The 17780-nt window shown below is 48.4% G+C and overlaps 1 protein-coding gene and 1 long non-coding RNA gene across 6 annotated transcripts in view; one reads left to right on the plus strand and one right to left on the minus strand.

Moving 5' to 3' along the window:
• AUTS2 (activator of transcription and developmental regulator AUTS2) overlaps positions 1–17780 on the minus strand; it is a 1115781-nt gene that overhangs the window by 177188 nt on the left and 920813 nt on the right. The window lies entirely within an intron of this gene.
• On the plus strand, positions 851–6816 carry LOC309612683. The gene is made up of 2 exons (XR_014235336.1): positions 851–983; positions 6486–6816. It is a non-coding gene; the product is annotated as an uncharacterized lncRNA (long non-coding RNA).

The raw sequence follows: 17780 nt of genomic DNA on the forward strand, positions 1-17780 counted from the left end.
TTGGTTACTGGTGCTGCGGTCCACGGGAGACTTACCCACAAAGGAAAGACGTATCCAGGTAGCCAGAGAATATCAAAGCCAAAGCCGAGCCGAAGACAAAAACAAAACCCACGACGTGGTCTCGGGATTTCCAGAAGTTCAGAATCTCCGGGAAAGGCGCATCTGAGGTCTACAGGCAGGAGGCACGTTCAGCATCTGCTGCATCTCGGCCGCGGGAGAGCCGAGTCGACGGTCCGAGGGGAGAGGATGGCGGCCGCGCGGCGTCCCCGCCGGGCCAGCCTAACCCTCCTCTCCGGGGTGCGGGCACCGAGCGGCCGAGGTCGCCGCGCCCCGGGAAGCGGGCCCGACAGCGGCTCCGGGCGGCGGCCGCGCCAGCCGTCTACCCGCGGCGCGGGGAGGCCTCGGCCCCCGAGAAGCGCGCCGCCCTCCCGCGCCCCTCCCCGGCCCGCAAAACGGCCCGACCCTCCGCGCTGCTCATGACCGGCTCCGCTAATTAGCCCAGAAGACTGAAACCCGCGGTGGGGCAACTTGACGATTTATTCCGGGCCCGGGGGAGGTCACCCGCGGTGCGCGCGCCGATTGGCTGCGGCGAGCCGGGCGAGCCGGGCGCGCCGGCGCGGGGCTGGCGGCCGCCACGCAGAGCGCGTGCACTTTCTGCCGACTCCGCATCCCGGCCAGGCAAGGAGGCACGAGCGGGGCAGGGCGCCGGTGTCAGGGCCGCCCTGAAGCAACCTGAGGCTCGGCGCGGCGGGACAGGTTGGTCGTCAGTGCCCGGAACCACAGAACTGCCCCACCAACCCAGCTGGGTGGTTTGGAAGAAAGGCTCCTTGCCGGTTGGGTGTTTAGACGTTTAAGCCTCTACTTGAGTCTTCCAGTTGACAGTGGGCTCAAACCATTTACAGCCAGAAGAGGTTCTGAATTTACTCCAACTTCATGGTACAGAGGAGGACACTGAAACTGAAAGGATGGAGTGGCTTGTGAAGGTGAGTGGGTGGAAAAGCCAGGCCGGGCCTCAGGTCTCCCCGTCCAGTATTTCCAAAGAGCACCGGGCCGCCCTTGGGGCTGCCTTCCTTGCCGGAGCCCTAACCTCAGGGACCGCCCCAGGAACGCACAGCACAACCCTGAGCCATGCAGTTGGGTCCACCCCACAACCTGAGCGGTTGACAGAGATTGTCTCCATCTTACATATTAAGGGACTGAGACCCGGAATGGTTCCGAAACCTTCTTGCCCCTGAGCTAGTAAGTGACGAAGCAGGCACACAAGCTTCTCATTCCCGAGTTTCTGCCACAGCACTTCAATGCTCCTTAACCAAGGAGGTGAGCTGAAGAGGGAGAATTCCTGGAGGGGTCAGCCAGAAACAAGTGGCCAAAGTTGACACTCCTGCAAATAGCACTGGCCCCTAAGAGGGGCTGCTTCAATGCCAGCTTTGCACCTCTGCCCACAAAGCAGCTAGCAGTAATTCTTATCTGCCCTATTTGGGTGGTTCTGGACACGTTCGTCTTCATCAAAGTCAGCGCACTCACCACCCCCATCCACAGAAGCAGCAGCTGCAGAGAGCTTTGCTGTCCCAAGACCAGAGAGCTACTGTTTCTCTCTCTGTGGTCCCTGAATGCAGAGAGTCAGGGAGGGCTCTTGCCTGTTTGTCTCACGTTTGGACCTTGAATTTAAAGAGCTCAGCATCTGAGCCATCCTGTCATGTTCCTGAGCAGGGATCAAGGCCTGCTAAGCAGGACTATCAAAGGACAGGTTATCAAAGCGTGGTCACTGGACCAGCATCATCCAGGAACTTGTCAGACATGTAAATTGTGGGGCCCAACCCCAGGTCTACTGAGTCAGAAACCCCAGGGGTGGGATCCCCCAGCAGTCTGTGTTTCTGCAGGCTCTCCAGGAGATTCTGGTGCACACTCAAGTTCGAGAGCTACTGCTCTAGAAAGCTGCTTCCCGTGGTCACGTGAGTGAGGACAGAGCAGAGACCACCGTCAAGGTGGAGCGGTCAGCACTGCGTGAAGAAGTGCCTCCTCTCCCCTCAGCCACAGTCAGAGCCCCTCGAGGGGGGATTCTGAAAGGAGAGGAGTAGAACTGGGGCCTGGGCTTCTTTTTCTGTTCTGACTCTAAGGATCACGAGTCTGACCCCATCCTCCCCCTTTCAGCGTGACACGAGAGGGCACAGCATCGACAGCTGCCTGGGCTGCCGTGTTCGGTGGCGCTGCACCTGGCCTGCCACCTTCAGACCGAGGCAGGCCTTCTGCTGCCGGGCCCAGGCGCTGCTGTTCCTCCACAGACTCGGGTCGGGAGCCTTTAAAAGCAGCCAGTCATTACTGTGGAGAGGTCGCGACAGCTTGAGGGGAGCAAGTCCTCGGGATGGGGTACTCACCTTGGCGGCAATGGACCTGCAGTCTAATCCCACCCGGGGGACTGAGCTTTCCTCTCTGCTCAATGGGAAAAACAGTCCCTCCCTTGCTTTCCTAGGCGACGTGAGGACTAAATAGCACTTTGTGTTTGGGGGAGAAAAACAAAGCATTGCTGAAGACATATACGGCTTGTTGACCTGCCCCCAAATAATCTCCACTAATAAAGGGATGTGCTGGCAAGTGGTACTGGACGTTGAGTCTTCGATTCCATGATCACCAGACTGGGGTCTGGCGTTGATGCAAATGGTAAGGCCGGCCGCTCGGCCTTAAACATGGTGAAGATGCAGTTCTGGGTAGTGCCTGCGCTCCTCAGGCGTACAAGGATGGAGGGGAGGGGACCAGAGGCGGATGAGGCTCTAGGCTTAGTCCTCAGACGCTAAGTGACTGAGGAGGGAGCAGAGCATGGAATTTTTAAAGTACTATATTCCTATTTAATAAATCATGTTCTTTTTAAAAAAGGAATATTACCAACTTAGATTATTGAGTGCTTACTGCACGGCAGGAGGCATAATTCTCAGTCCTCTGTTTGTGTTAATGCCTCAAAACAACCCTCTGAAGTAGGTACTGTTACCCCTAATTTACAGATGAGAAAATGGAATTATAAACATATCAGAAAACCTGTCCAAGGTCACAGAGCTGTCCAAGTGGCAGAGCTGGATTCAAACCCAAGCGGTTTGGCTCCAGAATCCAAGCCCCTAAACTTAACTGCTACCGCCCGTGATGAAATGTTAAGAGAAAAAAGCTGAACAAACAACACAACTATGTAAAATGTATCGATGGCATATGTGAATATTTTTTCTTACCGTGTGTTGGATTTTCTAAATGTTATCAGTGAGCATATGGTACATTTGAAACCCACATAAGTTTTAACTGTTATTCTTTTTACAGACTGTGGTTTCTGTTAAGGGCTCAGCCACAAGGTGATCCCTGAACCTCCCGGGAGGCCTAGAGGTTTGCTTCTGCAGGCTTGGTGGCTGCAGAGTTTTGAGAGCCACGCCAACTGCAGCAGCAGGCAAGCTGAGGGCTGGCGGATTATCCGCTCGGCAGCCAGGTCCGGGTGAGAGAAGGGTGTGCACTATGAAGCGTGTGGCAGGCAGGGGAGCGTGAACGCAGCACAGGGCGTCCAGAGGAGACGGTGCGTAACTCTGTTGCCAGGAGCCAAGGCTTCCTGTCAAAGAGTGGACTGGTGTAGATCTCAACGGTATTTTCCCCCCAGGAATGGGTAACAGCATGTCCTGTGAATCAAAAGCTCCTAAGTGGACACGAGCAAATTGGGTCTGTCATGCACACCCACCTGGTGAGCTCCGGCCCAAGGCCACTTCCAGCAGCACCCAATCTTTCTAATTTGCCCTGGAACTCTTACCAATCCACCAAGGTGGGGGGGGGGGCGGGCAGGGCAGGTAGTCTCACTCTCTTTCTGAGGCTTACAGAAGCAGAGATACCTGTTCAAGTCGCAGTGAGGGGCAGGCCGGGGCTAAAACCAACAGCTCCCGAGTCTTAGTTCAGCGCTGGTGCACCGCCCACCCCACCCACGTTGCCAGTCCGGGTGCATCTGTAAATCTGGATGCTGAAACATTAACTACAATTCCCTTTAACTCTGGAGTAAGTTACAGAGACACAATTTAGCAGGCACTCTACTTATTCAAAGTGTTATAAATATCTATACAATGAAACTAAACTCAGAGCTCTCACAGAAAAGCTACAGTAAAGGAGGAAAACTACACCTTACAAAGCTACATTTTGCTTAAAGGGGGAGCTTTACAGCCACAGCTACATGTGTGCTTGTTACAACTGGGAAATCTGTTATGTTTGGTTGCCAACTCAGAACTGATTTCTACATTCCTGCCACATTGCTGAGAGATTCCCACACCCAAGGAGAGAATACTTTCATGTACTCAGTTACAAGGCCTTCTAGTGTATTTATGACTTCACAGAAATTTCCTTTCAGTCATAAAAGTATAAAAGTCTGATGACTGGCTCAAAGGTCTGGGGAGCTCAAGGACAAGGAAATTACCTTGCTACTTTACCCCAGTAACGCTGCCTCTCTCTTCAGAGCAAGTCCTCGCAGCAGCCGCCATCACTGTGTTGGATCTAAAGAGTCCCTAAGATAAAGGATCCGCGTGCCCCGAAGAAGTCCTGACAACTTAGGGAGGCGGCAGATGGTAGGAGCAAGGAATTCAGACCCAGAGAGATCTACATTCTGAGGCCCACTCAGTCACCAGCCCGGCGAACTCGGCCATCACTTGGGCCTCCCTGGCCTTCACATCCCATGTAATGAATGAGAGCGGCATTGCTTCCCGCAGGCCTTGGGAGGGGCCGTGTGGCCAGCGCCCCAAAGCAGTGCCCTTGAGCCAGAGGGGCTTGTCTTGTCAGTACTTCTTTGGGCCCAATGTTCCCTTGTTGTAGGGGCTCTTTAGATACACAGATGGAAGAACACACCCCCGGCCGCTGTTCTGTGAGGTCACTGTTGACCTGAGAGCAGCTGTCTGGGGGCAAGTTCAGTGCACAGTCTGAACACGTAAATGGCAGTGGCCCCTCAGGCCTTGCCTCTGCAGGCTGCTCCCAGTGATCGCTGGGAGGGAAGGAAACGTTTCTAGGCTCTGTGTTGGGGAACGGCGGAGGAGGCAGCTGGAGGGGAAGAGGAGGATGCTTTTATGACAGGCTTTGTCACGTAGGCCTGAGAACTCTGGTCCTCCCTCCCCCCGAGTCCCCGACAGCTTGGGAGGATGAGCTAAGGAAAAGAAGCTGAACAGAAACCATCAGTCATATCCCCATGACTTTTAGGGCACTTTTCTCAATGGGGTTTTGCATACAAGGGGCTTGCTTTTGCTTCCTCTCCCCGTGAGCCCAGGCGACACCTTGGTTCCCCACCGCGTCCTATCCACACAGCCCCACTTCTGCCTGCTGGACGAGCCTGGTCTATTAGTCCCCACATGGGAGGACGGGTGGAAGGAAATCCAGCCCCCAGACCCACTCTCCTTGCTGCGGGCTGCCCAGCTCACGTCCAGCAGTGCATGCCGCAAAGGCCACAGCTCCACCACCACTGGGGGGGCCAGCACCCAGGAAAAGGGCCCCCCACTGCGTGAATGCCCACCTTTTTATGATTGCTGCCTCCGCAGGAAATGCTCTGAGGGGATTTTGGAGGACATGGGGTATCTGACAAACGTTTCAAAGTAGATGCTTCACTTTCAGTGAACATAAGCTTTGTAACCCCTGACATACAGATTGGAGTCTGAATATGCTTAGATCTCAGAATGGAAGGGTTTCTAAAGAAAAACTCCAGAAATACCCGAATTCAGATGTAAAAAAAATGTGCGAGAATCAAGAACAAAGCCAGTGAAAGCAGAGGGAGTGAATAACCTTTCATTTCAAGCCGGTTTCCCCACTAGAGACAGTCATGATCTGCGCAGGACTATTTGATGCAAATGCCTCTCAGAAAAGAGCCAGTGGATAATAGATAAAAAGATTATCTGTGACATTATGAAAAATGAAAGTTTAAAAATGGCTACAAGTCCGATTAAAAAAAATCCTAAACTTTATTCAGTCTTGTTGAAAGGCAATAGCAGGACTGTTTTATTCAGCCCCTGGGGTCCCTGCCTCTCCGCCATTATTCTAATGTCTTCCACCAGCTTATCAGTTTTCAAAAATCTTTCCTGCTGGTTTCTCTTTGCCAGAAACATAAGGTCCAAGAAGCTATCACAGCCCTGTTTCCTTCGCCTAACTTGACTCTGATGCTGGAAATACAAGGGCTGCAGCTCCTGCGCCTCTCTCTTCCCTTCCCTGCAGTCCCCCTCTGTGCTAAACCACCGGCTGCACACTTGATTTAACAGATGAATTACAGACTCCAGGCATGGGCTTCCAGGGCAGGAAAGAGTCTGATTTCTGTCCAGGTCTCTCTTGATTGGCTCAGCATGGAAGTCTTTCATTTAATGGGCCAGGTCCTGCTGAGAACACCTCTGCTGGCACCACACTGATTTCTTTCTTCGCTGGAGAGAGGAGCAGAGATCCTAAAGAAAGATTTTCCATCTTCTGGATTTCTGGTGTGCTCACTACATATCATTCTTTTTAAACAGAGCATCACGGGCGTGACCCAAGACTCCAGGAAACACTGGATTCATTTGGCCGGCCATCTTTGATCTCAGAGCTGGCCGAGGTGTGGAAGAACCAACGTGAACACCTAGGCCACAGAAACACGCCTTTGTCTCCCACTCAAGGAGGAGACAGCCTGGTGCAGCCGTTCGGCACGACGGTCTGGAGATGCACTACCTGGTACAGTGACCTGCAATTCAAATTCCAGCTCCGCTGCCTGCTAGCTGGGCTGACTTAGAGCGCATTTCCATGCCTGAGTTCCTCCATTTGGAAAACAAATACAGAAGATTATTAGATTAAAACATATAAAGTTGCTGGTATTTGACTTTTTTTAAATATAATCTTACTGTAATAAGATTAAATTTTATCTTACAATAAGATTATTAGATTGCACCACATAAAATTGCCGATACTTGACTGTTTTCACATACAAAAATGACAATTCCTTTTTTGAAAATGAAAAATGGCAATTTTATATTGGCTCATCCAAATACCTACTTCAATTAGATTGAGATTGAGAGAAATACAAGCAAAAAGTCACATAAAGTGCTTTACCAAAGTGCCTGGTACACAGTATGTGCTCAGTAAAGGTTACCTCCTGCTGCCTCTGTCAGGAGGCTCAGGTCAATCACATGCTGAATTGCAGGTCACTGTACCAGGTGCCTAAAAGTAAAATATCCCAATCAAATAGTCACCTTCTTGCCAAGGACCACCTGCCCGTGTGAAAGAGTGCTAAGCACATCATGATGGATAGAGTAAGATGTGCACTCAGGCCAAACTCCGTGTTCCCAGGACTCTATCTTTTGTCTCAATTCCTCTTGGAAAATCCATTCCCATGTGGAACGCTCCCTTCTCCTTCTGGGGCCATCCTGCCCACCCCTGGCTGCTTTCATAAGCCAGTCAGCATGACTGGAATGATACCCGTATCTACTCAGACAGAGATTCCAGAAATATGCTTGAAAATGCACATCAACTGGAAAGATGCAAAATTGACGGGGGGAAGGGTTTGTGGGTCCTTTCTTTGCCTAGAACCACAGTCTCTGGAAGCCAGACGGTTCCGAGCTCAGAAGTAGATGCAGTTATGGTATTTGCAGGGAAGCTACAAGCCTAAAAGTACAGTCTCCTGGGCAGAGATAAAACTTCCTCCAGATTCACGTATTCCAGATCGCACCATGATTCTGTGGATCAGCACAGCGTCCTCCAAGGAATACTAGGGAGTTGCCTGCGGCCCCCGGCCCCTCACCCGAGGGCTTTCCCTGAGACCCCGCCTTTCTCTCTGTGCTCCTCCCTCTTTGCTGTAGGTGGTGGGGAGAAAGGACCTGATTTATTGTGATGGCTGGAGTGAGAAGGAAATAGAGGAATTATGAAAAATCTACGGGCAAGAGCTGGCCTCAAGGACACAACAGTAAATATCAACCTGTGAACTAGATGTGATCAAACAGCAGAGTCGATGGAGGCAAATCCGCCCGGAATGCAAACAGCCAGCTTTCTCCTGCTAGATTCTGGGATGAAACCCTTAGTCTGAGTACTAGGAACATCGATGCCAGGTACTGGGCAGGCAGCCTGTGCCGGTCACACTGCCTCTTCCTGGAGACCCTGTCTGTCAGCGCTGTCCTTGAGGTAGAATGCAGAGCTTAGTCAGGTTCACAGTAAGGTCATCTCTAGGGGCCAACAGCAACTCTTGAGAAGCCTGACCCCAAGTATAATCCCCCCCTCACTCACATGCCCCCATGCTTGAATGCAATTATTTCCTCTGGTCTAATCCTAATTATCTTGAAAGCTTTTAAAACTTATTTTTAAATTATAAAATATTTCTGCCTATGGAAAAGTAGAAGGTAATATAAGAATGGATGTAAGGAAAACCTATAGAGCCACCATCCAGCTTAAGAAATATATATTTCAAATACCTCCTCACAGGGAGATGCCATCACTCATTTGATATTTATTATGCATAGTATGGTATTTATACTTTTGCTATATATGTATATAAATGCAACATGTGGTGTTTCTCTGCATGTTTTTAAACTTTATTTCATTGGTTTTGTTCAGTACATATCCTTCTACAACTCGTAAACAAGAGATTCTGATTCACTGGGCCCAGTGGGTTTGTGACTCGCCTTGAACAAACTGGCTGGGTTGTGGGTGATTGTGAGGATGACCATATCATGTAGCACTCAAACTAGGATGCTTTTAAGCATGAAAGAGGGTGCTGTTAAAACACCACCATGCATAAATTAGGACTGTCCGAGGCAAACCAGGACACATGGTCATCTTAGTGATGGCAGATGAGTTGCTGCTTTAATATATGTGATTAGCACTTCCGGTTAGAAGCCTTTGGCCACAAGCAAGTACCTGCTGGGCCTCTTTGAATGAATTAGTTTGCGCCTTTTTTTGTTTTTTTGTTTTTAGCAGCAAGTCATCAGTGAGAACCCCAGTTTCCTCATTAGTGAAATGGAGAGTCTGGAAGAGGTGGCAGGGTTTCGTCCTGACCGTCCTCCTACTTGCTGCTCTGTTATGGGCCTGTGTAGGGAGTGTTCTGAGCCAGTAAAATACCAGCATCCCCATGGAAATCCACAGAGCCCTAGGGGGACCTAAGCACCCTTCCTGTGAGTCAGTCAGTCCAGCTGTTTCCACATCAGGGCAAGGACAGGTTGCCCCCTGCAGGACCCCCAAAAGCTGACCGGTCAGGGCTCTCCACCACTTTTCCACGCAGCATCTTAATTACCCTGTTTCTGCGGAAATGAGCTTATTGCTAATCAGGTTTTCTCTCCGCTCTCTACTGGTGACTGATGCACCCCTCAGATGTGAAACAGTGCTGAATTCGGTATTTGCTCAGTAAGTAAATAGGAGCCAAAAAAAAAAAAAAAAAAAATCAGAGAGGTCAGTAATTTTGGCTTCCCTTTGAAAAAGAAAACCACGGGCCCTGAGCTTATTCAATACCTTGAGGAACCGAGTGTAGATGTGCGATGAGAACCTACACACACTTCAGGTTGGGCTGGGCCAGTGCTACGCCCTGTGAAATGCGGACCACAGAGCCCAGGAAAACAGCAAAGGCTGCAGTCACTGCCACAGCACATGCCCTGCCACAGTACTCCCAAACCTGGATCCGGGGCCTGACATTTGAGGGGAGCTCTGGGACTGCGCTAACACGGTTTTCCTGGCCTGCCTCTGTCCTGCCTCCGAGGCCGGCTCTGGTGTGCTGTCTGCTTTGGCTGAAGGCTCAGCCTGCCCCCCGCCCCGCCCCACACTAAGATGCCTTCCTTATTCTGGCTCTGTGTCTAGGCATTAAGATGCACAGCCATCTTATCAAGGGCTCTTCCTCTCCCAAATTGCATTTGACCAGTTTCATTTCTGCCTGAAATTAAAACACAGAACTTATCAATCCCAAGCTGTCACAGCATGAATGAAACCCTAGAAATAAATCCAGTTTAATGACAGAGCGATCTGGAGACCTCAGTGGGAAACAAGATACTTTGTTTAATAATTATCAGCCTCTTTCAGGGCCTGTCTGCCAAAGCAGTGGTGTCAGAAGCAGCAGAGAGAAGAATTTTTTTCCACAGATTTCGTCCCGGGAAAGACTGAAGCCATTTCAAACCAGGCTGGCCGCTTCTGATTTACATTTCTGATATTAAATGCAGAGCGGCTGTCTGCATTTACGCTACAAGGCGTTACTTCAGTGCGAAGAACCAGGGTGGTGGCAGGGATCCAGTTTACTAATGAACAAGCTTATCTGGAGGAAAACAGCTTTTCACACCGTAACAAACAATGAACACCTCTTAGATAACAAATTCAATGGCAAAAATATAGCATTGTACATGTCACAGTCCCATAATTTAATGGAGGCACTTGCAGCATTAGTGGTTTACATTAATTTTTTAAATTAATTTTGTTTGGCCCGCAGGGAAAATATTTTCTTTTTTGTGTCCGATACCCTGCAGCTCATTAACACTGCTTACTGCTGCTCTACGATACCATCCATAATCGTCCACTTGGTAGCCAGAGGCCATTTTTTAAAAAAGCAAGCTGGAAGAGGGGCAGAAAGCAGGCTTTTCTGCTTCCTTGTACAAAGCTCTCCCAGCTTGCCACAGCTCTCCGCAGCCATGGAAGCAGGGCCTTTGGAGGCCTTTGGAGGCCTTTGGAGGCCTTCTGAGCCAGGCAGGTCCAGGTGCCAGCGCTGAAGGTGGCTACCGAGTGCCTTTGGCTGAGCCAAGAGGCTCTTTCTTCCACTGGTCACCACCACTCCCCGCAGAGCAGTGGCTTCCAGACCTGATGATGCTTGGAACGACCTGGGCAGTAAAAGATATAGGTTACTAGGCCCCACCTCACAGCTGTGAATCCTTTCCTCTGCTTCTCTTCCCTCCCACAAAGGGGTTAACCACTGGCTACCAAGAAAACAGCCTCCCTCCCTCTCTGCCTGGGGCACGGAGATCAGGGAATTCACTGCTAATCACTGCAGTTGTGATTTCTGATTTCAACTGGCAGCAAAGAGAATTGAACCAGAGTCCCCCGAGAGCAGCCAGCTCCACAAGGCAGACCTTGAGCTTGTTAAACTGTGGTGCTGCCATGCGATTATCAATTTTAAATTAATCTCCCCAGTCTCTTTAAAGTGGTTGCTAAAAATATAATCTCTGGGATATCTTACCATAAGACTTAACTAAAAGGAAAAATTTGGATAATAATTAAGTGCTTCCCTCCGTCTAAGCTTCCTGTAAAACACTTCTGGAGACACGGCTAATCCACCGGCAGCAGGAAGGCCGGCCAGGGGCAGTCGCAAGGTCTGAGTGAGCTGGTTCATAAGTTACACACTTTCTCTAAATAAAACTTAAACAGGCAATATGCGTTTGGACAAAAGGTTAAAGATACAATACAACACTGTTTTAAAACAAATGCTTCCCTATTTTTAACCCAAAGAGTTTTGGGAGGGAAGGCCAGAAAAAATTGTCTAGACATACTTTTGCTAAGCTCACGAGGGAGTCGTTACAAATGGACTTTATAGGGACATAATCTAGGTTATATATAAAACACATTTTTTTTTAAAGGCAGCAACATGGTGGGACAATCCGAACAAAGGTGAAAGGGGTTCTTATATGTAAGATAGGGGTTCTCTTTGGAAACATCTCTGGCCCTATAGAAGGCTCGAGTCAAGAGCAGACAGTTTCTAAAGCCACTAAGAACGATGAAGAAGAAAACGAACAGCAATTTATTAACAAACCCTGCCATTCTACCCACACTCTGCAGCTTTCTGCCAGAAGAAAAGACGCTTCTATACCTGGAATCCTGGGAAGTGGCAAGTCTCAAGTCTCCCCAGGGGGGACACTCTCCGTGGTAGTTTTCTTCCCCTTCTCCTGACCTTCCTATTCCTTTGGGCAGGGTGGCGGTGGGGAGACCGGATCATTTAAAGCAAGAGCACATGCACAAATACACACACTTTCTAGGTGCAGCCACAGGAGTTTGAGAGCCCCAGCTCCTAGAGGGCCCAGAAGAAAGGCCTTTGCAGGGCCCAGCGAGGGGGCACTTTGTAAGCCAGTGTGATAAGGAAGAAGCGGGTGGGGCAGGGAGAAGGGGAGGAAGGGGATGCGGGAAAGGATACAGATCCGAAAAAGGCTGGGAAGATGGACTTCTGTGAGATTTTCATATAACCACTCTGTGCCTTCTGTTAATGATAACCATAAAGAACCCCCCCCCCCGATTTGTAAAATTCCATTAATTCTATAACTTCCTTTCTTCAGTAAGAACAAAGGATAAAGGAACTTATTACCTCTACTACCAATGAGATGTATGACCTTGAGAAAACTACCTAACATCTGTGGGCTTCCACAGTAAAACGAGTGGGCTGGGTAAGACAAGCTCTGCAATTCTCATTTCATTATTCTGGGTAAAAGCAAACGTTGCTATACACAGGCCAAAGCTCAATTTTGGTGCCACCTTTGACCAAGTGATGAAAAATTAGAATGAAGTACTTTAAACTAGACACATACTGTACGAACAATATAAAATAAAAGGACTTAAAGGTCAGCCGCACCATATCAGAAAGTTGCCTGAAGAAAAATGGAATAAGAGTGATTGGAAAGTGTTTTTTACACAAGTGGAAGTTTCCCCAAACCGCTGCTGAGTGAAAACATGGCTCCTTGGCACTCAGGGTCCACCTTTGTTAAGGCTCTGGTTCAGTGGGGCAAAGGGGGTCAGGAAGATGAATGAATCTGCATAATAAACAGGGTGCATCTAAGAAGACGGCTTGTGCGTACTTAGGCTTTGCCAGCCCGGTGCAAAGCCTGGGCTGCTGTTGTTGCTGTTATAGATCTCCTCGAAAATCTGATGGGAAGAGCTATGGACCTTCTTCTGAGGCAAATGTACAAGTGCACAAATAAACACAACTTTAAATCCACTTTCAGGGGGCTTTCCTGGTGGCGCAATGGTTAAGAATCCGCCTGCCAATGCAGGGGACACGGGTTCGAGCCCTGGTCCGGGAAGATCCCACATGCTGCGGAGCAACTAAGCCCGTGAGCCACAACTACTGAGGCCGTGTGCTGCAACTACTGAAGCCCATGTGCCTAGATCCCGTGCTCCGCAACAAGAGAAGCCATCGCAATGAGAAGCCCGCACACCACAACGAAGACCCAACACAGCCAAAAATAAATAAATAAATAAATAAATAAATCCACTTTCAGGGGATTCCTGGGCTCTGTGAAGCTTATCCACAGATCTTATGGTGATGGATTAATTACAGATCAAGCCCCCTGTTTTAGGCCTAGACACTGGAACATCTATTAACTCTCCCATTTACCTTGAAGGTCTTAGCGTTCCCATTTTCTCAAGAAGAAATTTATTTTTCAATTAAAATATAAGCTGATTCTCCCCCCACACCCCAGCAATTCTACAGGGGGTCTGGTGTGTTTGGCAGGAGAGCAAGAGGTCGACAAACAGAAGACCTGCAGTTGTAGCCCTAATGGCCAAAGCACCTTCAGAGGTAGTGCTTGTATCCTAAGGCTTAATTTGGAACCCTTTTTCCATAGGACACAATTCCTCCCAGCAAATAAGTAGCCACCCCCTACCCCATTAGAGACTGCCCTCTTTCTGACCTACCTCACACACCTTTTTGACCTGCTCTCCTTCTTGAAGAACTAATAGGCCATGCGGCACCTGGTAAGGGCGAGGATGGGCAGGAAGCAGCCTCCTGGAATGTCAATGAGGCTGGGGCAGCACGCCTACCCCATTCCCATTCAGCAGGCAGCCCAGCTGCTGCACAGGGCACATCTGCATAGCTGAAGGTCAATATGAAACCAGCCTGGCTTCTGGCTCTGAAACTCCACTCTTCCAAGGGTTGCAAGAGTGAAACTGTCAAGTATGTTCACTTTAATTGACACTGGGCTGCTGGCGGCTAAAGGATGGAAATTTGCTTTGAGGCCCAATACATTTTAGAGAAGATGGCTCCACCAAGCCACTGCTGGTTACTTCGGAAGGCCCTTGTTGTGAATACCCAAGTCACTGAAGTCCTTGGTCCTGGCATGGAAGGCATCTCAGAGCCCATCATACTAAGAATCAGCTTCACGGCAGCCAGCTTTTTGGAGCAGTTGGTCATCCTCTATTACCTTTCTGCTGCTTCTAGGCTGATTATGAATCATATTTGAAGAGGAGAGAAATGGTGCCTTAAGGGCAGGTTTGCCCCAGTTCCCAACCCAGCCAGTCTCTCAACTAAACGGGTCCAAACACCTCTCCTCAACAAAGTGACAAATGAGGCACTCAATCAGTGGAACTGTGAATTCAATCACTTAGCCTGAATGGACAAAGCCCTACAAGACGGATTCCATGGCATTAAAGAGCCTGACTCATGTCAGGAGAAAGCAGTCCACAGACCACTGGAAGAAGAGCTTGAAAACGTGATATATTAATTGCACCTATTCTGCCCTATCCCTGACACCTGAAACTCATGTCTCCAACACTTATGAAGATGTGACAGAATGTTCCATCAGTAAATATGCAAACAAGACTGCTGACTTGATTTCTGATGAGCTAAGGCAAAGAAGAAGAAACAAGACAGCACTGTTTTTTCTTTTTTTTTTTTGTATTAGGAAACTGCCTAGGGAAAAGTATTCCACTGTCTCAAGAAAAAAAAAATCCTTAAGAGCCAAACTGTTCATCTCAATTGCATCTGGATTATTATTTGAAAAGATTAAGATTTGCTAACGTGACATTTATCAGCATTGTATATAGAGATAGCAAAGTTGCCAAATTTGATCTTTCTAAAGTGTTCCACCACTCTCTTTTTTTTTTCTTTTTTTTAAAGAAAAGAGAATATACTGTAGGAGTCTTAGTTTGGCATTGGCTGGCAATATCCTTGACCAAATAAGTACCAGGGGGAAAAGAACTTACTGGAGGGTATGTCTCAATAAAACAGGCTTTATTTTAAAAAATAGAATCAAGATAATATGGTGAACTGTAGACAAGAACAATCTGGTTTAGTCTGACCATGGAACAGCCTGATTTCTTAACTCTTTCAGAAACTGGGAAAAGGAATGAAAGGTTCTGGTTCTTTTTTTTTTTTTTTTACTTTATAATTAACTCAATTGGAAATCTAGAAGTAGCTTACTTTTTCAGTGCTCTAGTTGACCAACTTTACAGTAGAAAGAAAAAGAATTACTTCAGCAAGATGAGGTAAAAAGAGTCCTGGACTCAGAGGAAGGACACTTGATTTCTAGTGCCACCTCCATCTCAGGTAACTTCATCTGTGAAAAGGGAGAGATTGGGGATAGAGAACATGCCGTGCTCATACTTCGTCTCCTTCATGCCACAGCCACAGCAGACATCACTAATCAATCCAGCCCTTCATTCCTTCTTGGCCCAGAATCCTCAACACAGTACTCCAAGCAGCCGCCTAATAGACGAGAGATAGCACGATAATTGAAATTTATCTGCCTGCCCTACACTAGATAGCCTTAAGGCTCTATTTAGCTTCAAATTTCTAGGACATCATCATTTTCATATCCTAATAGGAGTCCACTGAGGACAAAACATATATGGACAAAAATGTTTTACGAGCTTGCCGTAGGGGGAAAAAGATGAAAAACATGGCTTTGTAAATTGTTGTCATGGCTCTAGTGATTAGACAAACAGAAAAACAAGGACTGCCATACCCGAGAGTCTCCAGAGCCAAAAAGGTATGCTCTCAAACTAAGTAATTCTCACCACAGCTGAGGCCGTACATCAACTGCATATCAAACTGGTTGATAAGCCCAAAGTGCCAATAGTCTTCTTAGACAAGTCAGTATCAACTTATCAATTAGGCAGCTAGACTGGTAATAGGGAATTCGGTGTATCACTTACCCTGTCCTGGACCATTAAAGAATTTAAGGTAGCTTTGAAAGGTAATGAAAAGAAAAAACATTAAAAAAAATTATTGGTAGATGAGAAGGAAAAAGAAACAAGGTAGGTTTGCATAGTAAAGAATGAGGTTTGACTGCTGCTTATTTACAACAGGTGGGCCACAAAGCCGGCTCGAGGCTTCTAGCAGCCACTGCAAAGAGGGCAACCTGCTCAGCTACACAGTTCATGGAGCCACCAGACAAAGAGGAAGCAACTGTTCAGAGGAAGTTGAACTCTTCCTGACTCTGCAACCACTACAAATAACACTTGGGAGGGCTCGTTCTCCCGAGGGTCTACGTGAAGAAAACAACAAACGATGTACTAAATATTCTTCCACTCATTCATTTAGAAGTCCTAGCAATGAGTGCCACACGTTGTCAGGGTCTTCCTGCAGGGCTTCTGGTGCCATTCCAAAGCAGTACGCGGGGCAGGAGAATGCTTTGGTTCTCTGGTGATTTGGCTGAGTCTGGAGGATCTGGAGAAACAGTTCCCAAACTACAGTCCGAGGGACCTATGAAATGGTAATAGGTGTTCAACCCTGTTTGGTAAACACATACCCCTAGTCCCACGGCCACCCTCATGCCTCCAAATAAATTTGCATAATGTGATCTCACCCAATAATTCTAAGCAAAATCCTTTATCTCAGGGACACTTATTAATATCTTATGGGAAGAGTATTCCAGGGAACATTTCAGAAAGTGCCGACCTAGAGGAAAAGGACTGCATATCTTTTCGGGATCCTTCTAAAGTGTAGCTTCTCTCCGTTAGGTCTGGAGAGCTGCTGGATGGCAGTGAGTCTGAAAGGCATTTCCTGGTAGCTCCCTGGAAGGCTTCAACTCTCAGTCTCCAGTTAGGAGTGGGAGTGTGTGCCTGACAGAGAGCCCTGACGGTGTACGTACACACAGATCAAGATTCTAAAAGCGGTGAGTCCAACCTTCTAACTGTTCAAGTTCCACATCCCTCCTTCACCCTCAGCATGGAAGTGCTGATGTGGGCCAAGGACAAAATGGAGTCTTCAAGACAAAGGGGTCGCCGTGTACGAATGAAAGATGTGGTGGTGGGGACGAGGGGTTATGACAGAGCTGAGCCTGGCAGCCCCTCCCTGGATCTCGTGGATTACCTCTTTGATCCCCTTCTTTGCATCTCAGAGGGTTCAGAGGAGAGTGGGCCACGCAGGCGAACTCTAGCCCAGGCCTTGTACTTTGGGGCAAGAGGGGCCACTGAGGCTGACTCAGAGTCCAATAGGAGATTAGTCTGCAATTTGTTCATGAAATCTGTATATCCTCTGCCTAGAGTCCCCTCTGGAAACGTAGGAGGCCAATTAGGGATCTGGAGCCCAAGATACAACTTCTCCTGGAAACCCGGCTAACAGGAGTCTTCTCAATCCGTGAAGCACTGACCATATATATGGAGAACAGCAAGCCAGCAACTAACTGGGGCGCAACTCTGCTGCCTTCCTCCAAAAGTAATTATTACCCTCAATCTGACATTTAAAAACAAAGGATCTATCAAATCGCAGCAAACCAAACTTGTAATGAGAGGGAAGGCAGACTTCTCAGCAAAGCTAGTTGGGCGGTATGTTCGCAGGCGTGGACCCGCCCAACAGTATATTACAGCAGGTTATCTCTGAAGTTCCCATGATGTGCTCCTAATGGGTACAAGGATGTGCTGACTTCCAAAGTGGGACTGACAGGCCTGCAGTTAACTGTCATTTCCATCACAGACTTAATAGCTTCGCCAGGCATCCTCCCAGCGAACGAAGAGAAGTAAAGGTCTTGCTATGTGACAGCATTCAAAAAGAATGCGTGTGAATGCCATTATGGTATTGAAAGTGTCAGGTGCCAGCAGAAGGACCCTGATCAGACAGACAAGCATCGGGCTGCATGCTTTAAGGCTATTTGAAGCCTGTCGTTTCCATT

Source organism: Balaenoptera borealis (genome assembly GCF_965194805.1).
Source record: "Balaenoptera borealis genome assembly, chromosome: 16".
NCBI lineage: Eukaryota > Metazoa > Chordata > Mammalia > Artiodactyla > Balaenopteridae > Balaenoptera > Balaenoptera borealis.